At 48.5% G+C, this 16,417-nt stretch overlaps 1 protein-coding gene and 1 non-coding gene across 3 annotated transcripts in view; both read right to left on the bottom strand.

Moving 5' to 3' along the window:
- Znf423 (zinc finger protein 423) overlaps positions 1 to 16,417 on the bottom strand; it is a 310,351-nt gene that overhangs the window by 149,172 nt on the left and 144,762 nt on the right. The gene's annotated exons all lie outside the window — the stretch shown is intronic.
- Positions 11,903 to 12,009, bottom strand: LOC127672215 (U6 spliceosomal RNA). Its single transcript, XR_007974873.1, has one exon. It is a non-coding gene; the product is annotated as a U6 spliceosomal RNA (small nuclear RNA).

Here is a 16,417-nt window from a genome sequence, read left to right as displayed (position 1 = left end):
GCACATCCTCGCCACACATCAGCAGGAAAGAGCGCTTCTCCTCCCACTAGAGGAATGAGACTGTATGTTGTATACGACCATGGCCAACACTTTGTAATCAGGTCCTGACACACTGAGCTGGGCACATGGCAGGGTTCTATAAGCATGAATGCCAATCACCTGTTCGTCCATTCGCCCACAGAGCCAGTCTCTGAAAGGAAGTTCGTGATCTGATGCTGATGGCTGCTAAGTTCCTTGGTGTTGGAGACAGGAGGGTGAACCCCAAAGGTTGTGGGGTTCCCACATAATAGAGAGTACTTGAGACCATAAGAGAACAAGGGCTTGTGGGGCTTCTGGCAAAAGTAACCTCTACTCTGCGCCCACCAGGTAAGACTTAATTAAGCAGGGTGAGGAAACAGGGAAGGGGGAACCTTCACACAGACACCAGGAGGAGACTGAAACCCTTGAAGGCCTGGGGGGGGGGGGGCTCCTCCAGCTCCTCCTCCTCAAGCATAGTGGGTGGCCCACGCCTGGCCCCCCAGTTCAACACAGGGGCACCCCTGAGGCCATTCCCACTGAGGCATGGTCAAGCCCTCATTCCTAGCATTAGTTCTTGTTAAAAATATTTTTTTTTTGTTATGTTTGTTTTTAGAGGAGGAGAGGAAGAGAAAAGGAAAACCTGAGGTCTCTTTCTTTGGTAGTAGGAAGGGGGGTAAATAGACAGAGCAGGGAGAAGAGGGCGCGGAATGGTCTCAGCGTCTGTAGCCACTGAACAAATTAAAATTAGCTCATTTAATCAGTGCCTAATGGCCTGCTGTCCCGAGTGGGCTCCAAACACAGCAAACTTTACAGCAACAAGGAGTATGGACCGATGTCCGTTTATTGCGCAACAAAGGGAGTTTTTAAAATATGTGATTAGAATACAGACAGGGCTGCAGTGAACTGAGGAGACAGAACAGCATTCCACCCACCCCGCCCCACCCCCGCCGCCACCCCCAGATTCTGGAAGACCCTTGCCTCGCTGCTGGGTCTCTTCGAATTGAATTGTTCTTTGGTTTTTGTTCTAATTATCTAAACATGTCTAACTATGTTCCGCCAAGCATTTCAACCAGCAGAGGAGATAACCTAGCCTCAATGTACGACGTTACAGGGCCCTGAGTTCAAGTCCCAAGCCTTGACACCAGCCTGAAACATGCGTGCAGGCATATATCCACGTACACAATGCAGTTACAGATAACACAGGTCAACTCACCCGGTCACATGCACACAGTTGAATATGCATAGTCGCACACATACACAGCTACATAACATACATAACATAACACACCACACACAGGTACACGCACACACAATTCTCTCAGCTACTCCACTCCTGCCTAACAGCTGGAGGCAGGGGAGGCCCAGCTCACCAGAACCCTAGGGAAGGCCACTGTGTGCACACCTGAGGCCCAGGCTGGTAGCAAGGACTCTTATTTCCCTAGGGCCATCTCTCCACTCAACTTGACACCTGGGCTAAGTCATCAGGGGCAATCTGAGGGGAGGGGGCAGGGGAAAGGATGGAGGCCACCAGAAAGAGGGTACAGGGTAATAAGTTGCCCGACGCTAGTAGCTGCTAGAGGCCTAGCCACAATGAAAAGCCAACTCTTATCAATGCCCAAACCCTACAACCTTCCCATGGCCTCCAGGCCAGCCATTGTACAACCCTGTGCTCAGAGATGCCTGGAGTCTCTGAAGCTGGGTGGTGGGGTGAACCCCAAGACACAGCAGAAGATTCTACTGGGCCACTCAACATGGTGTGCAATTTAAAACTTAAAAACATCTCATTTCTGGAATGTTCCATTTTAATTCTACAAAACACGGTTGACCTCAGTTAGCTGAAATACTGGAAAACAAACCAAATATGTGGAGAATTGCTATAAATACATTAAATAAAGAGTAAAGAAGAACCAACCAAGAAAGTGAGGCGCTTCCAGGATTCTGACCCAGAGGCAGACAACACCTTACCCTTTAGTTAGTGAACACCTACCCTTTCCAGTCTCTACAGTAACACTCTGGAGTTGGTTCAGTTGTTGTCACCACACACCAAGAAGGGAAACTAAGACTTAGAGAGGTGATAAGCCTGAGCTTCTCAGATGTGGAGACAGCTCAGGGTGGAAGAAAAGTCAAGCCCCCAGATCTTAAGGACAGTCTCCTAGAGGGAGCCAAGTCCTCCTGAAGGCACAACTGTATCTGAGACTCAGTTGCCCTGTGTGTTCCAATTCCCTGCAGCTCAGAAGCACTGAAACCCAAGGGCTACAGAACACCACATCGTCCTGAGCCAGCGTAGATCACAATAAATCTAAAGCAGGGATTTTTTCTTAATTGCTGGTTTTCGCAACCCAAACATGAATATAAAATACAGTTTGCTGGCAGTGCCAGCTTGAGGCAAGATGTTTCAAGCTTTCTTTCAGAATGTGGAGCTGGGGGGGGGGGGGGTAACCACTTTTAAAAGCCATCATGTGGACAGGATTATGCCCACAGCACCAAAGCAGGGTTCTTACTGACCAGACAGAAGTGCACAGTCAGCTGAGGGACTTGGGCATGAGACACAGTGGCAACGTCTTTCTGGGGAGTTTCTGGGCAACATCAATATATAAGGGGCAGTTGGCCTCAAAGTTTCCTAATTGCCTTCCTTTACAGACACGAGGCTTCATACATCCACAGTCTCCACAAGATGGTTCAGAGCCTGCAGGATCCCATACCTAGAAAGGCCCAGCATCCCTAAGCATTAGCTAAGCTTGGCCACCCAGGGGACACAGGAAAAATGGTGCCAGCATGCACCTGGCATGTGCTATAACACAAGGGTGACCGCTCTAAAGAAGTTTGTGAAAAGAGTCCTCCTGGTGCTGTTTTATGAGAAGACCACAGGCTGGATAGCATCCACCTCAAGGCTGACCCCCAGGCAGTGCCCTCGACTCTTCCTTGAGTTCCCAAGCACAAATCAACACACTACAGAGCACCATCATTCTTCCCAGAAAGGGATGACGCTCACACATGCAGGACAAGACAAGTGACAAGCAGATGACAAAGCCATTCTGCTGTGCAGCCACCAAACAGATCCATGTCACATCCACTGTGAGGAGATGATGTGGGTACCCCGTACACATCCTCCACTTGCAACAGGCCAAGCCCCTGAGGACAGGCAGCCTGCATTCAGACTTTTTAGGTAGGAAGCTGTGTCTCTTGAATATCTAGGGATTCCTGGGGCAACCAACTATCTTGATGTTTCTATAGCAAAGAAAAGCACCACCCCTATAACATTACAGTCTTCTATCAGCTCAGGTCAAATTATACCACTAAATCACACACTGAAACACAGGTGCAAGATTTCTAGAAGTCAGGATCACAAATATGGCATTACAGAGCTGTACTGTGTCTTTGTTCTGCTATGTGTAGATACTGTTTGCTATCCCTGCTTCCCAGAAGACGAAAGTGAGGCACAAACATGAGGACCCAATGTCCTCAGAGTCACTGGTAAAGTCAAGTGGAAAGTATAACCAAAGCTTCCTAGGAGAAACACCGCCACAGATATCAGTGGAAGCAGAAGTTGGGGGGGGGGGCGATTCCCACCAGCAGGTAGTACCCACCATCCCACCCTGCTGTCCCAGCAATTACCCCCACCTGAAAGAGTCTGTGTAGATCATCTTACCTACAACAAATGTTAGCCACATCTCTAGCCCTGGAGAAACAGGGAAATGCTACTTTGTGGAGAATGAGGACTCAGGCAGGACTTTCAGATGGGAAGACAGTGACCTCACTGCTTCCAAGGGGTGCTGGTACTCTGTGCGACCCCTCGGGTATACACCCACCCACTTCTTTCTCTACCTCAGTACTTTTTCAACTATTGGAAAAGATTCCTAAACAGGCAAAATTCTAACACTACATTATCAAATAATTACATGGCAGTGTTAAGACATTAAAAAACAACACACACACACACACACACACACACACACACACACACTGAAGGCCTCTGGTGTCTACTTTAATGGGGTAGCTCTGAACTTAGAGTTTGTTAAGAAAAACTCTAGTTGCGATTGGCTGGTTCTCATTGCTCTGATGACTAAAAATTGAAGCAAGTGTATCTCTTCAGTTAACCAAACAGACAGGAGCTTTGGGCTGAGAGAGGCAGATATGAACAAGTGTGCACACACCGGCACACACGAACACGTGCTTATGCATACTAGTGCACAGCTGTAGAAGTGTGTGCGTTCTCCTCCTACCTAACCAGAAGCTCCTTTCTCTGGTGCTAGACAGCCTTATCTGAACATCACTGTCATGAGCACTCTCAAAGTGTCAAGCTTAGGTCTGGTGAGACGGCTCAGTGATTAAGAGTACTGGTGGTTCTTCCAGAGGACCCTGGTTCAATTCCCAGCATCCACATGGCAGCTCACACTTGCCTGTAACTCCAGGTTCAAAAATAAAGATGAAAAAAGTCAGGCATGGTGGAGCACACATTTAATCCCAGCACTCAGGAGGCAGAGGCAGGCAGATACCCGTGAGTGCGAGATCAGCCTGGTCTATAAAGTAAGTTCCAGGACAGTCAAGGGCTACATTGAAAAACCCTATTTCAAACCTCCAGTTCCAATATTTCTGACACCACCCTCACACAGACATACACACAGGCAAAACACCAAAGAATATAAAATTAAATATATATATATATAATATAAATGTATAAAAACACACATATATGTATATATGTATGTATGTTGTGTATGTATGTATGTATATGCTAACTTAGATGTGCCCACAAGGAGACTTGGTAAGTGTAGGCTGGAAATAGCAGAAAGGTAAAGTCAGAACATAAGCAAGGATCACCACAAGATCCCCTCCATCCCGAGATGCTCAGACCTGGCCAGGAGATCAGGCACCCAGAGCAGGCAGGCCTCATTCTAGGTCTTAATTTAGGGCAAAAATATAAAAGAAAAAATAATGAGGACCAACATATGAAAGCACAACTGGCATCCAAGAGACAGACACTGTCCAGATAGTAGGAGACACAGACACAATGGGCCTTCAACCAGGGCCTGCCTCACACAGGAGTCGGCATTCTGGGCATGTGGATGGAGAGTTGCAGCTAATGTGTTCCTGACACATCACCCACCTTACCAGGGAGGGCAGCAGGGCTCTGAGACATGATGTCACTCTGCTAAACACAGTCAGTGGTGGAGTCTGCTCTGACCACGAGGCAGGAAGGAGGCATGCATAAGACAAGATTTCAGGACTCATGGGGCAGTAGACCTGGTGAGATGTGGGGTAACAAAGCTAAGGCTATATCATACAGGAAAGCCTCTCGGGTGCTCAAGAGGGAACAGCAGCCCCTGGAACAGACTGCAGCGGAAGGAGGACAAGGCTTTCCATGGGATGCCTTCAGTACCTCCCAGAGAAGGACTCAGCCCTACCTCCCCTACTCCCATCCTGACCTCTTATGGGAGAAAGCCGCCCCCCTCACCAGCAGACAGCCTGCCAAGGCACCCTTATCACCAGAAAGACAGACAGACAGACAGACAGTAGACAGGTGAAGAGCCGCTTATGGCAGGGGATAAAGCACACAGACTACTGTGGTTTGTGTACACCCACTCTGATTGGATGTCTTCTGCACCAGAATTTCATATAGTGAAAACAAAATTGACATTTATGGCTGTGTGGCCCTGGAGATAATACTTAACCTCTCTGAACCTCCATTTCCTCTCTTTACTGTCTCAGTCATACAACAAAGCAATACAGAAGACTACTTATGCTGGATACTGAGCAGGGATAAAGAGGGCGGTCCTACACAACCCGTGGTTCAAAGCACACCCTTGATCATGGTGAGAGCTACATCCCCAATCATGGTCGCAGGAGCTCCGAGTACTCCAAGGAGCCCATCCACGCCTAGAAACCTCCCTGCTGGTGTGACACCCAGCACCAGGGGCTGCCTGCCACTCCACGCTCCTGTGGCACCATCAGCTGGGACTGGCACATTGGAAACACAGGCTGCACAGGCTCTTCTACACTGCCGCTGCCCCGCCCCCTCCAGCTGCCTTTGCGCCTGCTGCCGGCGCTGCTCATTTCCAGGCAAATGTTCTAGTTAATTAAAACACACCCAAGTGCTCACACGCACATGAAGCCAAGCTACAAAATCTGCTCTAGCAAACAGCCGCTCCAGCATGGGATGGATGCAGGCCAGGGAGGTTTCCAAAGCTGATGTCATTTCCATCCAAACTGCTCTTACCATTCTTACCGTTCTGCCTGCCTGCATACACTCACAAGCGTGTATGTACACACACACACACACACACACACCTGTACAGTTCTGTATGTATACCTGCAAGCCATATATATTCCACATGTGTTCTGAACATACGTCCACATTGTTCAAACTCAGACGGACACAGGCAGGCACACACACACACACACACACACCTGTACACATGTGCAGTTCTGTATGTATACTGCAAGTCATATATATTCCACATGTGTTCTGAACACATGTCCATGTTGTCCAAACTGAGACAGACCCAGACAGGCACACACACACACACATACACACACACACACACACACACACACACACACTCCAACTACTGTGGTCCTCCAGCCTAGAGCACTGGCTATGAATAGCAAACTATACATAAGGGTCTGGCCCACAATCCCAATTTTGTATTAGCACAGACTGAGTTCTCCTAAGGTTAGAAAATAAAAGAGATAGGGACACCCTCCCTCCAGACATGGGCATCCAAACAGTCCAGAGATGACAAGAGAATGATGTGATTCCCAGTCAGGAAATAAAGTGACCCTGCTCCATGAGAGGCCCCGACAGGACCCTGCTCCAAGGGGAGAGGTATCTGGCAACACAGCAGAGTACTTCACTGTCTGAGACAGGTAGATCCTCACCCGGGTGGGAAACTCCAGGCAAAATGCAGGCAAACCTACCCAGGAAAGCATGGAGACTACTTAGGATAAGACCGTAACAGTCCTTTTCTTCACGAGATAAGATCAATGCTCACACAAGACCGTGGGTCATTTGGAGCCCCAGATGGGACATGAAGAAATCCCTGTTTAAAAACATGGGGCAGCTGTGCTGGTGCCTCAAACTCGTCACATGGACAACTGACCTTCTCGTTCATGCCCGGGGCTGCCAAACCTCTGATGTGAGCAGACGGCATGGGAAGGGTGGGTAGAAAAGGGCAGCTTGGCAGTCGGGAGCAGCCTCTCCCAGGGGTGAGGACCAGCATCCCGGGCCTCGCCTGGGAACCAGGTAGAGCTGTGCTCACTCCCCATTCCATCTGCTTGCTGAGGGTCTACACTGAACATACTCCACTAGCAACTGTGAGACAAAAGGCAAAGTAGCATTTTACTCTCCACGTATAATTTTTAATTTTTCAAACAGTTGTGGGTGTTACTATAAACATAAAAAGTTGCTCGGGCCACATCACCCTAACTGCTCAGATCCCTCCCAGATCTTCTGTGATCTGAGGCCTTGAGGTTGAGGCAATGCCCCTAGATTCAAGGAGTTTGCTGTCCTGGTCGAAGTGACAGTAAGAAAATAATGCTCAGGTGAAATGCTAGGTAACTGGGAAAAATAAGTAGGGCAAGATATTTCCTGGCTGAGTCTCAGGCCCATGTTCCTCTCTGTGGTCACCTTCCCAACCTTACACCAATTCCCATCAAATCTGCGCCCCCTGACGTCTCAATTCTCCTGGTTTGCCTTAACCCAGGACATCATATGTGGGTGGACAGGTGGGTGAGTGGGTGAATAGGTGGATAGGTGGGTGGGTAGACAGGTGGGTGAGTAGGTGGATAAGTGAATAGGTAGGTGAGTGGGTGGGCAGGTGGGTGAGTGGGTAGACAGGTGGGTGAGTGGGTGGGCAGGTGGGTGAGTGGGTAGATAGGTGGGTGAGTGGGTATATAGGTGGATAGGTGGGTGGGTAGGCAAGTGGGTAGAAGGATAGGTACATGGATAAATGGTTGGGTAGATATGTGAGTGGGGTGTGGATATGTGGGTGATAGGTGGATGTGTGTGTGTGTGTGTGTGTGTGTGTGTGTGGATGGAGAGGTGGATGTGTGGGTGGATAGGTGGGTGAGTAGGTAGGTGGATAGGTGGGTAGGTGGGTGAGTGAGTGGGTAGGTGGGTGTGTGGGTGGGTGAGTAGGTGGGTAGGTGGGTGTGTGGGTGGATAGGTGGGTGGATAGGTGGGTGTGTGCGTAAATAGGTGTGTGGGTGAGTAGGTGGGTAGGTAGGTGGGTAGATGGGTGGATTGGTAAGTAAGATAATCAGATGGACACTGGGTACAATTTCAATGTAAGGAAGTAAAGAATGGTTCTGGAGAAAATGGCTGAGTGCCCAATGTATCCTTTGTCCTGAGTCATGGCACTGATGGCTCTGGTTTGGAGAAATCAGAATCTACCCAGCATCCAGACCCAACCTGGTCTAAGTGGAAAACAGAACGTGGGTTCCCACTCGGCAGCTGGCTTCTAGTACCTGGGCACACTCCAGGTTTGGTCAGGCTACTTGGTCAGGTGGTTTAGACAAGCACAGCCAGAAACTGACGCAGCCTCCCAGGCCCACTGCAATCCGACATAGCAGCCAAGCACAGGTCATGACAGTTCGCTGCTGTTTTAAAGTGCCCAAGGCTTTCCCACCTCTCTCCAAAGACAAAATCCCCAGCTCTCGAAAGGCCCATCATCGCCTCTCTTCTGGGCAACGTGCAACTTCAGGCTTGGAAGCAGGGTGGATGTGTTACCCTTATTTCTCACCCACACAGGTTTTTGTGAGTGGGTTGCTTTTCACCCAGGGAAACCACCAAAAGCCCAGCTTTGCAAATATATGATTCCACCCAAAGGAAGACAGCACAGTCTAATGCTGAAACGGAGAGCAACCTGAAGCTAGCCACTCCCAACACACCCCATACACGCTAGGCATTGCTAGGTTTCTCTTGATACTTTAATCTCCCTACAAGGCCCTCTTGTGGTGCCCTGGAGTACCCTGGCACACGGGTTGTTACAACTAATCTCAACTATGTGTGTTCATAGTTGTGATTGTGTGTGCATGCATCTATGTGATTGAATGACTGAATGAATAAGTGAATGAGAAGCATTTCAAACAATCTGACACAAGCAAAACAGCCAGGACAAATAATGTCAATGTCAGAAATGCTAACGACTGGCTCAAGAATGCCAGCCCCAAAGCCAGAGCCCACTCAATCTTCAGCGTGTTCCCAGAAGCAAACACGAGGGGCCCCGTGTAAGAGCTCACTCCTTAGGAGCTGCAGGCATAGCACGTTGATTAGGAGCACACCAGCTGCTCCTCCAGACGACCTGGGTCTGCTTCCATGTGATGGTTCACAGCTGCCTCTAACTCCAGTTCCCGAGGATCTGACACCCATGGGCAGCAAGCATGCATGTGATACACAGAAGTGTGTGCAGATATACATGCAGACAGACACTCATGCACAAACTGGATAGGTTGCAAACCTTGGCACTCGAAGCACAACCTGAGATGATATAATAGGATGGGTGAGTGCTGGGAAGTAGAGGCTTGTGAGACTAAATCAGGTCATCTCACCCCAACATGTGGGTGGCACACACAGATGCACACGCACACGCATACACACTTGCATACATACGCACACACACATATACATACACACATGCACACATGCACACACACTCACACACATACATACACATGCACACATGGATGCACATGTACACATGATGCACACACATCCACACATGGATGCACATGCACACACACATAAATACACACAGATGCACGCACAGGCACTCACACCTGCAGCCACACGCATATGGACACGTCTAGCTCAGTCTATCATGAAAACAACCTGCAGATCTGCTCAGCCTGTAGCCTCAGCCTCACCCCATGTGCTGCCAACTCATTCCTGGAGATTGTTGGGACTATAATTTTCAAGATTCCCACGTTAGGATTTTCAAATGCATTTCTCACAGCCCTCCCCTCCTAGCACCCCCTCCTTCTCTTCCTCCCGGCAACCCCTCCACTCCTTCCTGTCCTCTCCCTCTCCTGGCCACCTGTCCACTCTGCACCCACCCGCCCCCAGCAAGACCAGCCATGACCATCCCAGGTCTGTTGGCCCTGCTTCCCGTTCCCTTTCCCTCACCTTCTGGGGTTCTACCACCCCCCTCCTCTCCTTGTCTCTTTACCTCCCCCACTTCACTCCCACAGCCTCCCTCCACCACTGAGGAAACAGGCAGGATGAATTCTCTGGTGAGTCCCCCCACCACCACCTGCTTAGGAAAGTAGCTGAGTACAGAAGGCTGGCCAGGCGCAAGCCCTGGGGCTCCCAGGCCCTCCCGGCCACGCTGGCAGACCAGGGTCTGGATGGAGGCCGAGGCCTGTGAATTCGTTTCACCTCCCTCAGCAGCAACTATCCTGCTCAGGGATCCCAGGAGGCACGTCGCATCTGGCCAGAACAGAACCTCTGACAGATGGGGCTGAGCCCAGAGCACAGCAGGAGGGTCTGGGAGATGGAGGGGGGGGAGGCTGGAAGCTCTCAGAGTGGTGAGATCATGCAGTGGGAAGGAAGGGGTCACAGGCGTGAATGCAGTCCCTGCCACTTCAGGGGAACTGTATTCCAAATCACCAAGCCCCAGTGAGCCCTGGTTTCCTCATCTGTAAAATGGGAATGACAGATGAAGAAAGGGGACGCTATCCCAGATACTCTACAAATTTGTGCAGTAATGATCATTATACCTGTGCCTTACGGTAATGCCTGGAAAGACCCCCTCCACTAGCAGCAGCTTAGGACCCCTCTAGGCATGTGTGAGAAAGAAGGGAGCCCATAGGGCCAGGGAACCCCTGGTGGCAGGCATCTCATCCCAACCTGACCACGGCCAAGCCTTCAGGGAGTGGAACTGACCCTGTCACCCACGGGTGCTCTGACCAACTATAATCCTGTGAGCAGGTGGCAGAAGATGTCAAATATCTGAACTGACTTTGTTCTCTGACAATACACCCACAAAAGTCTGCCTAGAAGGGAGCATTTGGTGGTGACCAAGGCCAAGGGAACGCTTCAAAAGCTCAGCACGTCATCCAAAGACAGCCACTGTCTAAGAAACTACAGGCAGTGTAAGAGTGGCCGGGAATGTTCTTTTTTATTTTTAATTGATATATCTTTTTTATTTACATTTCAAATGATTTCCCCTTTTCTAGCTCCCCACTCCCCGCAAGTCCCATAAGCCCTCTTCCCTCCCCCTGTTCCCCCATCCACCCCTTCCCACTTCCCTGTTCTGGAATTCCCCTGTACTCTTGCACTGAGTCTTTCCAGAAACAGGGGCCACTCCTCCATTCTTTTTGGACATCATTTAATATGTGGATTATGTCCTGGGTATTCAAAGTTTCTAGGCTAATATCCACTTATCAGTGAGTGCATACCATGATTGATCTTTTGAGACTGGGTTACCTCACTTAGTATGATGTTCTCCAGCTCCATCCATTCGTCTAAGAATTTCATGAATTCATTGTTTCTAATGGCTGAATAGTTCTCCATTGTGTAAATATACCACATTTTTTGTATCCATTCCTCAGCTGAAGGACACCTGGGTTCTTTCCAGCTTCTGGCTACTACAAATAGGGCTGCTATGAACATAGTGGAGCATGTGTCCTTACTGCATGCTGAAGAATCCTCTGGGTATATGCCCAGGAGTGGTATAGCAAGGTCCTCAGGAAGTGTCATGTCCAGTTTTCTGAGGAACCACCAGACTGATTTCCAAAGTGGTTGCACCATCTTGCAATCCCACCAGCAGTGGAGGAGTGTTCCTCTTTCTTCACATCCTCACCAACACCTGCTGTCTCCTAAGGTTTTGACCTTAGCCATTCTGACTGGTGTGGGGTGAAATCTCAGGGTTGTTTTGATTTGCATAAAAATATGGAACGCTTGACGAATTTGCGTGTCATCCTTGCGCAGGGGCCATGCTAATCTTCTCTGTATTGTTCCAATTTTAGTATATGTGCTGCCGAAGTGAGCACCCAAGAATATTCTTACACTGGACACTAAATGCTCTGCATTCTCATCGGGGTAGATCATGTGCTGCTATCCACTGTAAGTGTATTTGCACATTTAAAAGAGAACATGTCCTTCTATTTAACACTAAAAGGCGCTCTCTCGCTCTCTCTCGCTCTCTCTCTTTTTCTCTCTCTCTCTCTCCTTATAGAGATCACAATGCACCTTAGGCCTCAGATTTATGATATGTTGTGGTTATAGGTGTGCACCAAACATGGACTTTAAAAAGTATATTCTTCTGGGGACTGGGGAGATGTCTCAGAGGTTAAGAGCCCTGACTGCTCTTCCAGAGGTCCTGAGTTCAATTCCCAGCCACCACATGGTGGCTCACAACCATCTGTGATGGGATCTGATGCCCTCCCTCTTCTGGTGAGTCTGAAGACCGCTACAGTGTACATATACATGTTTAATATTGAGCAAAACTCCTTATGATCAAGTATGTTCTTTTATACCTACTATAAGCATATTCCTTATTTGGTGTTCCAGTTTTCGGAATGTTGGAAGTGAATGAGGTTAGTCCTCACGATTTGTAGACGATAAACTGATTCCCAGAAGGTGATGTGCCAAATTCACATGTAGTTTCTTAGTAGAGGCCCATGTAAACCCAAACTCAGAATTCGGCCAAAGTGGTCACCTATGTCTATAAACGATTAACCATAGAGGAAGAGAAGCCTCCTGGGTATTCAAATGGGTGGGGCACGAAGCTGAGTATCTTGCTGTTGTCCCATGTGGGGCTACCACATGCTCAGTAAAAGCAAGTGACAACTACAGACCACAGGTGTGGCCCCACCAATGGGGGCCACAGGGTCATGGAAGAATACAATAAAGGCTCCTTGTTATAATCCTAGGAATACCTACATGTATGTATGTGAACAAAGACCAAGAGAAACCAAATACCAAGAACATCGCATATTTGGATGATAAGGAATGCTTTTCTTAAAATTCAACTAAGTGTGCTATCGTTGATTCCCCTATTGAATTCTTAACTTGTTATGTCAGGAATTTAAATTCTCCCATTGTCCTGGGGGAGAATTAAAGGGACATTTACAAACTGCTCTGAGGGTACAGACCGCCTTGTGCTCAGCACTATAAGGAGAGAAACAATACGTCAGAGGGTAAAACAACCACAGGCTACAGGCAGAAGATCATGGGTGACAGGGGTCCAACTGTTTTCCCTCATGCCCCACCTATCCAGACCTGATCACGTCTCCCTTGCAATGTTTGCTTTGGGATGAAAAGGAGGACAAGACTGCTGAGTCCCAGAGGACTGCTGGCTGGAGGAAAAAGGGACCGTGGTGTTGGGTTCCTCTCCCTAGGGAGGAGACGCCTGGCGTGACAGCAGTGTCCAGGGTCACGAGGAGGACAAGCCCACGCGGGAGGCCCCAGCCTCCCAGAGCCTCCACCTTCTCCAGCTCTCCTCCAACAAGAACCACCTCAAGTCCCTTTGCCGGGCGAAGAAGCACCTGATTTCCAGTGCATCCCAGCTGCACGAGACCACTGCCAAAAGTGGTGGACCATAAATGAGGGGGTCCTGACAGGCCACGGGGTGAGGCGTGCACAGGGCTAGGCGCCAGGCTCGGTAGGCACCAGGTGCTGCTGCACACGCCTGGCCCTGCGTGCACCAAGCAAAGCCATTTGTGTGCAGTCAGGTAGGCGGGTGGAAATCCACCTCCCTGTGAGCCAGAAGGCAAGATTCAGGAACCATCAATGTGGCCCAGCTTGACCAGCCAGGAGGGTTGGCAGAGGAGCAAGAGAGCTGGACGCTACCTCCTATCCAAGGGCATAATTAACTGGCACAGGCTGCCAGGCCAGGTATATAAATTCAAGGACTGCCTCTCTCCATAAGGTTCTGGATGCCTGAAATGGAAAAGAACAGTCCAGGACAAACACTCCGTGAGTCAGGCTTCTTGCCAACCCGGTCCTAACACCTTTTATCTACCCTGTGGCCTCAGGGACAGCTTCTCTCGGGTGATATCACTGTGAACTGGGCTAAGGTAGGTGCAATCTACCAGGCTGGGGACAGAGAGTAGAATGTAGACAGCAAGGAATCTTCTGGGAGTTGAGAGGCAGCCGGTCTCAGGCTTCTTGAAACTACTGCCTTCACCCCTGTTCCCAGGATCCTTCCCGAGCCAAGCACTGTCAGAAAAAGTTCCTACCTCACATCCTTCCCTCCTGCAAACCTCCCTGACTCCAGTAACAACGCCTCTCTCCTTGGATGTCCAAGCAAGGCAAAAAAAAAAAAAAAAAAAAAAAAAACAACAACAACCAAAAAAACCAAAAGGCTTATCCCAATGCTTATATCCCTTAATTCTAACCTTTAACCCATGTTCATACCATATCCATGTTAGGATAGGACACATCTCTGGAATAAGCTCTTTGTCTCCCTCCTCCAGCACCTACCAATGCCCAGGCTGCCCACATGGACTGCCATCCACTCAGTAGCTGAGGCCAGCACCCCAGTGCTCGATTTCTTCAGTCTGTTCTGCTCCCAGCATACCCAGTATACTTAACACGCCTGTCACAAAGGGTGGAGAGCATTATTGGAGAGTGGGTGGAAAGATGCTAAGAGCCAGAATACCAGAGCATCTGCTGTGCACACATGACAGGGAAGTTTCACCCATCATCTCTCGTCAACATGGCTTCCTACACAAAACCAGCATAATGACAACAGCAGCTGACACGATAAAAAGGATGGGGGAAATCCCACGGAGTCCTGCCCTTAGAGGAAGAACTACAGGGGATCAAGGACTGCTGAAAGAAATATTCAGTATTCCGGGACAGGCTCCCACGTAGGTTTTTTAATGCCACGGGGTCAGCCGCGGACACAAGTGCACATGAACTTAATGGGTTCAGTAGTTTTTACATGTATGTACATATATAAGTGTACATACATGTAACAATATTAATTTTAAAAGATATCATGAATTTGAGAAGGGGGCACAGAAAGAGAGGGAGAAACAAAGGGATGGAAGTGATACAGATACAGTATTCACATATGAAGTTCTCAAAAGAAATTATTAAATTAAAATATATATATACATACATATATATATGTGTGTGTATATACACACACATGTACATGCATACATATATATGGAACTGGGAACTTCCTAATGTCACTCAGGGGTTAGTGGTGCCTCTGATGCAAACAAGCTGTTGTATGGTAGTTTCCTCAGAGATGACAACTTCTTTTTGACAACCTTAGAGGGAAGCTCACTAAGACATGGAGTATTAGAAAGGAGCCGAGACAACAGAATGTTCTAAGAGGAAGTGAAACATTCCATCCTGCAAGGAAGCTTTTTTAAGCTCAGAAAGTAAACAACTCAAAGGCTTCAGAAAGTCCCTGAAACTGACAGGACTCAATGGACCCCTCCCACCCCTGAGCTTGTATAAGCAATAAGTATTGTTGAAGGATCTTCTCAGACAGAGTGAGCCGCCTGGCCTGGAAGAAGCAGAGACCAGCTGAGTACTCGGAAAGAACGTCCTTCAACTCATCAAGCCACTTGTTGGTTGTGAACTGTATTCTTGGCAGCCAGCTTTCCACTAGAGCTGTCACCCGTGCTGGAATGATGCAACTAACTGGTTTCTCCTGCTGTCAGTAACCCCACACCCATAGTCTTGTAAGTAACCGTAATAAAACTTACTGGTTCATCCAAGTGGCCTTTGACAGTACCCTTTGGACTGTCCCTATTTCCCTAGCTAAGAAGAGTAGACAATTGTTCAAGTCTTCCCAGGAATAGTATCAGACAACAAAGGCCACATTGCTCTTTATCATAGCACTCAACAGTCATAATAAATAACTCTGCTTCTTACTCGCTTATATACTTACCAGCATATACTACTGTTGTTGTTGTTGGTGGTGGTGGTGGTGGTGTGTGTGTGTGTGTGTGTGTGTATACAGCTTTGTGGAGCTGGTTTTTCGTCTTTCATCTTTGTGTGGGTCTGTGTTGGAACCTACTAGATTTGGGTGACAAGCCAGCTCTGGCGCTATCACATCAGTCCACTAGCCTAAATATTTTACTGCTATTAAAGATGTCCTCACACTGCTACTGGGTTGACAGTAAAAACAAAAACAACAACAACAAAAAAAATGGTTGTAACACCAGTCTCATACATCTCATGTCCACGTCCTGATTGCCTCAAGGAACCACTGGGGTCTTGGCCTGGACCACTAAGGACCACAATGTTCATAAGACAATAAACTTACTTAACATTGCAGTTCTGAGAATGTGACTGCATTATTTATGCCCTGAGTTGTTTATTGTACATCTCCTGCATGCAGTGCTGGGGGAGGTGTCTACAGAGACCAGTCCAGATTAACTTTGGTCCCCATAAAATATCTAGCACTTAGCACAAAGCAGGCACACAGCACGT

This window comes from Apodemus sylvaticus, chromosome 21 (assembly GCF_947179515.1).
Source record: "Apodemus sylvaticus chromosome 21, mApoSyl1.1, whole genome shotgun sequence".
In the NCBI taxonomy this organism is placed as follows: Eukaryota; Metazoa; Chordata; class Mammalia; order Rodentia; family Muridae; genus Apodemus; species Apodemus sylvaticus.
This window is presented reverse-complemented; position numbering and strand designations above follow the sequence as displayed.